The sequence below is a fragment of the Brachyhypopomus gauderio genome, unplaced genomic scaffold, assembly GCF_052324685.1.
Source record: "Brachyhypopomus gauderio isolate BG-103 unplaced genomic scaffold, BGAUD_0.2 sc128, whole genome shotgun sequence".
Lineage (NCBI taxonomy): Eukaryota > Metazoa > Chordata > Actinopteri > Gymnotiformes > Hypopomidae > Brachyhypopomus > Brachyhypopomus gauderio.
The window spans coordinates 344348-350374 of NW_027506949.1; the positions used below are offsets into that span (position 1 = coordinate 344348).

General features: G+C 44.0%; 1 long non-coding RNA gene and 1 pseudogene across 1 annotated transcript; one reads left to right on the forward strand and one right to left on the reverse strand.

The window, feature by feature from the left end:
• Window positions 1–530: 530 nt before the first annotated feature.
• LOC143498976 (uncharacterized) lies at window positions 531–1712 on the forward strand. The gene is made up of 3 exons (XR_013126029.1): window positions 531–603; window positions 1028–1147; window positions 1412–1712. It is a non-coding gene; the product is annotated as an uncharacterized LOC143498976 (long non-coding RNA).
• Window positions 1713–3858: 2146 nt separating this feature from the next.
• Window positions 3859–5796, reverse strand: LOC143498980 (uncharacterized; annotated as a pseudogene).
• Between the last annotated feature and the right edge of the window lie 231 nt (window positions 5797–6027).

Genomic DNA, 6027 nt, shown 5'->3' on the forward strand with positions numbered 1-6027 from the left:
GTGCACCAGGGCTTGCCCATAGTCAACCCCACACTAAGAAATGCATGTTTGATTACTGTAAAGAAAATTAAGGACAGCAGCCCAGCTGCTTTTACTTGAATATGCTGCATTGTGTCTCTTTTCAAGTCTCACATCAGATGTGGTTATTATGGTTGGTCATCATATGCCACACCTTTAAAAGTAGCACTTTAAAACTAAACAAGTCCTCAGTCCCACTTTTGTGTATTGTAGTCTGATGAATTGTAGTTAAAACAGCAGTTGGTGGACACTCATGTAGAATATTATTTTGCATCCCACTTTATATTTTTTGTTGCGAGTGTTGGGTGTCTAAACAATTAATTACAACAGCCACAATTGTTCGCTTTTCCTCTTATAAAAAATATACTGAGTGAAACAAAAACACAAAACTTAAACGATTTGTGATTCAAAAACAGGCGTTTTGCCTCAGTCAATTAGCTGTATGATGGCCCTTAACATTTTTCATCAGGCACATAACAGGCACATAATTAAATCGCGGCAAGAAGAACATGCGCAGACCGTTTGTTGAGAAGATTGCCAGCTCTTTCTCGGTTCTCGTCTGTTCATCGATTACGAATTTGTAAGGTATGTTTTGACCAATACAATCATTTGATACGTACACTTAAATTTCGAATAATTATGCACAAAATTTCGAAGCAGTTAACATTTTTACTCATAGTGTAATCCCTACCACGTTATAAACGCCATTGCTGTTAGGGTGTCTTATCAAACCTATTACGCGCTCGCGCATACACACACACACACACACACACACACACACACTGTATATATAATGTTTGCAGTGCGCCCGTAAATTTAGTTAGTTGACAAGACCCGCTAGCTAAACATTTACACATTAGCATGCTGTTTGTGAGATATATCTTAACACGAAATATAGGCCGCGTTCGAGATTTCAAGCACCTACAGTCTAGTTGCTGGCTTTTATATACAACTCTGTGTATACACAGTGAATATGTGTAGGTAAATTTATATCTATATTTTTTTCTAGGTGTCTACAACTTATTCCATCACCTCAACTTTGCTAACAGTCTTGCTCTGCAGCTCTCTTGGAAAGGCTCTGGGGAGAAGAGATCTTTTCAAGATCTCATCCTCTGTAAAGTGGTCATAGGTGAGAAGGATTTTGATATTTTGGTTTATTTCTTTTGCTTGCAATTCATCTGTACAGTTTGTCTAAGTTTTCACTGGAAATTGCTCAGTCAATACTTTTTCACTTTTGTGGTAAAGTGATGGTGGATGAAGGCAACACTTAATAGATGTTTAAAATGTATTTTACATTTTATAGAATTTTATGAAAGTGTTTTAGTCTCTACCTGTTTTATTAATCTGAAACATTCAGAATATTTTTGTACATTTGTGCTGTACAACTACATAGCGGCAGTCCACAGAAGTGCACCAGAACAAGTGACCAATGCTGCAGTTGAGGCTGCAATCAAGGTGTGGCTGAGGAACGCTAGAGACCGTGATGGAGGTAGAAAAGAAAGAATGTTGAGAAGACACACACAGAACCAAGTCTGATTTATGATGTTCATGTTATTGATTATGGTTTTCCAGTCGTTCTGTTTAAAATATTCTTAGTGAATTCAGTGTCATTTTTTTCTTGCACTTGAAAGATATTTCATTTACTGTTTTATATTACTCATAATTTTTGCTGTGCTCAGAATATTCAGCAAGCATGTGACATTATAAATTATAAGAATCTTTTGAATGCAAAAGACATCTGCATCTGCAGTTCAAATGTAAATGCTAGTTTAAGTTTAAACTTAATGTTTTTTCAATGTAAAATAAATAATGACTTGACCCTTTTCCAAACTCTTGGTGGTTTTTACATGAGGTAAGCATTTAGGCTCCAAAAGAGGCAAAAAAAATATTTTCTGGATAATCTATTTGTAGTTTAAAGAAGAGAATACACAGATGGCAAACTATGGGAAAGTGGTGGTGGCTATGGGTGGAACAGTGCAATAGCTTAGGGCGTACTCACACTAGGCACGGTTTGCTCGTTCCGTGCTGGGGCCCGGTTATCCCCCCTCCCCACTCCCCCGCTGGCCTGCACTCACACTCGCTTCAGCAACCCGGCCCGAGCACGCTTACGTCATCACAACGCTCGCACAACACTATAGAGTTCACGATTCTCTTTTTATTGTATTTTTGGAGTCGTTTTGGGAGTGCAGAAACACGGTGCAAGCACAGATTTATCGATAATTTAACACAACGATTGTCTGCTAATCGCTTTGCCGCTATGACTGTTTAACGTGAGCGTCGCATCACTGATGTCATGTTTGAGTTCCAGCGAAATGAACCAATCAGACGAGGCACCAAGCGGGCCCGGGCACGGATAGCGCTCACACTAGAAGCGAACCGTGCCCGAGTCCACATGAATCGTGCCCTGGCCCACCTCTTCAAAGCGGGCCCGAGCACGGTTAACTGATCGGAAGGGGTCCAATGTGGGCAGCCCAAATAGGGCCACATTTTAAGCCAGCTGTGGTCCCAAAGAGGGCCACTGTTGCCATGTTTGCTGGGATATGTGGGGCCAGTGTAGGCAACTGTGGGCTAAGTAGTCGGCTAAGAAAGGGCTTGAATTGGGCAAACTCGGATAACTGGGCTGATTGCGGGTAGCCCATTTGGGTCCATAACAGTGGGCCCTGTTACGCCCCCACGTTCAAAACGGAAGGGGTCCAATGTGGGCAGCCCAAATAGGGCCACATTTTAAGCCCGCTGTGGTCCCAAAGAGGGCCACTGTTGCCATGTTTGCTGGGCAAGAATTACATTTTTACTAGTGGAAATTGTATTTCCACATGTATTAATTTAATTCCCGATATCAAGAAAAAAGGAATAAAAGCTAAAACGGCTTGCCATATGTGTGACTCATAAAATGACGAATCCAGTGACGTAATTTTAGATATCTTAAAAGGCATTTTGTTCCATCAAATTGAAATTGAAGATATCTTGAATTGTTCTTCTTACTAGGTAGAATGTAAATGTAGATATCTTGAATTGTTATTCCGGATAGTCAAATTGTAATTGTTACTAGTCAAAACTAATATTTAGATATCCAGAATGTAATTACAGATAATCAGACATTTACATTTACATTTACATTTATGGCATTTAGCAGACGCTCTTATCCAGACGAAGCCCATTATATGTTAAAAGGGCCTGCCATACTCCGTCTGCTCTTCTGTAGCGGCGGGGAGTGACAAGAGACCGTATATATAAGGTGCAGCATGCAACCTGAGTGATTGGTCTGCTCAGTGTAACGTAAACCTGCTAAACTGATCTTTAAGCAGTACACACCACTCTTTTAAGGAATAGCTCTCAGCCACATATGCTAACACAGGTAACGGTAAATGAAACCTAGCAAAGCTCGTGGGCAATAAAGAAATGTTAGCAGATAAGACCAAGCGGATTGATTGCACCCCTTTTTGGCTTTCATTAATCATTAACCTCATTAGAAGTTTTGGCTGAATTTCTCCCATGAGAGATGACCAAAGAACGGTCTCTTAAAACCTAATGTATATTGCAAATATCTCTAAGATTCACAGGAACAAAAATTAAAAAGCATATTTCTCAGTTTTCCAGAATAACAATGCTAATGACATTGGAGGGAAATCCTGTTTGGAATGATGTTGATTCTGAAGTCCATACACCACATCTTGAAGAATTGTTTAGGTTCCTTTCTTTCTAAGCCAACACTGTAATAATGGAAAACCCAGTTTTTGGGGAACTATTTTTTTCCTGTAAAATATTTTTTTCTTTTTGTTTGTGAAATCTGGTGAAATGGCTATGCATTTTCCCTCCTTTTAAAGAGACCCTAGACCCCTGTTAGAACCTGTCGTCTGTGAGCTGCGCTGGAGATCTGAAGGGACTGAGTCCCACAGTCTTCCTGGGGCGAACCTTTTCTTTGGCGAGAGCCGGGGGCTTGCTGAGCGCAGCCCAGCCGAGGTCGAGGAGAGGGGAGTCGGCCGGGTTCAGCGGGGCGACCCTGAGAGAAAGGTTTGGGCTCCCGTTCGTGGAGCAGGGTGCAGAGCGAGATGTCGGGAAAGGGGGGCAGAAGGGGTCAAAGGGTGAGGAGAAGTCAGAGTCAAATGAAGGGTCAGCCTTGAGACTGAAGGGATCACAGTCAGGAGATGGGAAGGGGTCACAGTTCGTGAAGGGGTTAGTGGGTGATGGCTGGTAACCGAGTCGTGGGCTCGTGGGACTACTGGCTGATAGGGTGTGGTGCAAACTAGATTTTTCTGTCCCGCCAGCGGATATGAAACTCCAGGGGTCAATCTGAGGACGGATGGGGGATGGGCGAGGTCACGGGATGATTTTGACATGATGATGCGTTTTGGGGCTCCACAGACGAGGGTCTGGGTAGAGGGCAATCGGGGTCGGAGACTTGTCTTCTGCCTCCATCGTATCTTGGCACAGCGGCAGATCCAAAACTGAATAAAAGCAATCGGGGAAGGAAACAGACAAGAAATATTACAACAAAAAAAGAATTAATTTGGTGGTACAGCTGACTTAATAAAAAAAAACAACATGTAAAATGTTGGGAAATGGTGGGGAAACCAGTGGGAGAACTGATGGTGTAAATTCATGTGGCTCGACATCACGACCCACTAAATATTCCAGGTTCGGACACGGATTAATCCTAATCTTGAACGATACTAACATGACTCACTATAGAAAATCCTGTTTACTCCCAACTTACCTAGCTGTGAGGCAAGTCCATGACTGGATCTTCTCCTTCTGTTTCCAGTCTGACTCCCCAGACTCCCAGTCTGACTCCTCTCAGTTCCTGCATGTCCTGTTTCTCCATTGGCCTGAGCGATCCACTCCGCTGCACTGTGCAGGGAGGTCCTCCCACCCAACCTCTCCCTCTCTCTGGGGTTTGGGGGCGGAGGAGTCAGGGGGAAAGGTTTACTGTCTGGGGGCTTCAGAGGGGGGTCAAAAAGCCCATGGGGCAAGGAGTCCGTACTGAATGTTATAAGGTCCCCAACCACGGCGGGGTCTATGGGCAAGTCCTCGACATCCCCCTGGGGCTGGTCCTGCTCCAGTTCCAGAGCAGCAAGGTTAGTCCTGGGGGGAGCTCGAGGAGGAGGTGTTGGGGGACGATGAGGTTCCAGCTGGCGCCCCAGAGCAATGGAGGCCAGAAGGGCGGCGCTGCTCAGAGGGGCCTGGTGAGTGCTCTTAGCCATGAGGGGAAGGGCGGAGCGACTCTCTGGGTGAGGAGAGCAGCGGAAATATAAGCCTCCCTCCTCACTGCCCGAGTCTTCCTCTGGGAGAGCCGTCCATGAGGACTCCTTTACTGAGCCAGAATCTACAGCGAGAGGAGGAGAGTGAAATAGCAAGAATGAAAGAGGGATGGAGGAAAAAACACAGAGAGAGAGAAAGAGAGAACGCAAAGAGCAGACTGTTCTAATAAGTCAGGTAACCATATGTTCTCCACCTTCCCTTTTAGCACGTGTCATATTCTCTACGGTTAACCATGGCTAAAGATTACAGAGCCCAGAACCAGATTTAGACTGAAGGCCCAGATTTGAGGATATGAAAAACTTAAAGATCTATCTAATTTTAAAAATCACCACATGTTCTCCTAGAGGACACGAAACACACTTATCCTTATTCAAAGACCTCCCACATTCTTTGATTCTAGTGTGGTGCAGACAGGCTACCATGTTGGCCTTGCTCCGGTGTGGTGGGTCTGTACGCCACAAAGTCGTCTCTGGATTCTCCGTTCTCACTGCTGTTCATCTCCAGTAGCTTAGCCCTCATACAGACAGACGTGGAAATCGGTAACGGCAGTAATAATCAGCAAAGACAAAGCAGTCAAATAGCCAAAGAGAAGTTTATACTAAAACTAGACGTGCATCGATCACCAGCAGGATGTGAAAGGAGTCTTCTGTAGTAGTACTTGTGTCAGGTACAGAGACTGGTACTCTGCCATATACGCTGTTAGAATGGTGGTGTGGGTACCTGTGGATCTGTGTGTGTTTAATAGGGAAT